Raw genomic sequence first — 857 nt, 5'->3', positions numbered from 1 at the left:
GCGTGTATGTCCCCCTTACCATCGCTTGACAACCGATGTTGGTGTATTTACGTCCTCGTAACTTAGCCATTCGGCAAAAGAGAACGATAGGATAAGTGCTGGGCTTACAAAGAATATGTGCTGGGGTCGATTTGATCGACTAAAGGCGGTGCTCCAGCATGGCCGCAGTCATGTGACTGAAACAAAACAAGTAAAACAGTAAAGAGCAATGTATATATATATATATATATATATATATATGCAAATATATATGCATACAATATATTTATAGTGTATGAATGTATACATACGTATGTATATACATGCTTACATGCATGTATGTATGTAGGTATGTATGTATGTATCTAGATTCGTTTTAAAAACACTTCAAATACTCTTTCCTCCTCCTCTCCCTCTTTTCCTCGCTCCTTTTATGTCTATCATTCTCTCTGTGATCCTTACTCAATTCTTTGTTATTCCTTCTCAATAATAACTACCGCTTCTCTCTCTCTCTCTCTCTCTCTCACTTTTTCTCCCTTTCACTTCCTTTACCTATGTCAATCTTTACACAATCATTTCAGCTTCCCTCTCTCTCTCTCCCACCATTACCCATTACTCTTGCTTTTTCTGTCTTTCTCTCGCTCTCTTTTTCTCTTTACTTCCTTTTTTTTTTCATTCTTCTCATTCTGTTCCTTCCTTCGCTACCTGCCCCCCCCCACACACACACACATACACACACTTTCAACACTGGCTACCAAGAACGACTATATGTGTGTCTGTGCGTGTGTGAGCGCGCACGTTCGTGCGTGTATGTACGTGTGCCTGCATTTTAAAAAAGGTGTGTCGGATCCTATGAAGTACCATACACCTGCATGTTT

The 857-nt window shown here is 39.9% G+C and overlaps 1 protein-coding gene across 9 annotated transcripts in view; it reads left to right on the top strand.

Annotated features, from left to right (window-relative positions):
• The window catches only part of LOC106869449 (transcription factor SOX-5), a 681,185-nt gene that overhangs the window by 564,217 nt on the left and 116,111 nt on the right, over nucleotides 1-857 (top strand). The window lies entirely within an intron of this gene.

This window comes from Octopus bimaculoides, chromosome 13 (genome assembly GCF_001194135.2).
Source record: "Octopus bimaculoides isolate UCB-OBI-ISO-001 chromosome 13, ASM119413v2, whole genome shotgun sequence".
NCBI lineage: Eukaryota > Metazoa > Mollusca > Cephalopoda > Octopoda > Octopodidae > Octopus > Octopus bimaculoides.
The sequence above is the reverse complement of the archived record's forward strand: the minus strand, read 5'-3'. Positions and strand labels throughout refer to the sequence as shown.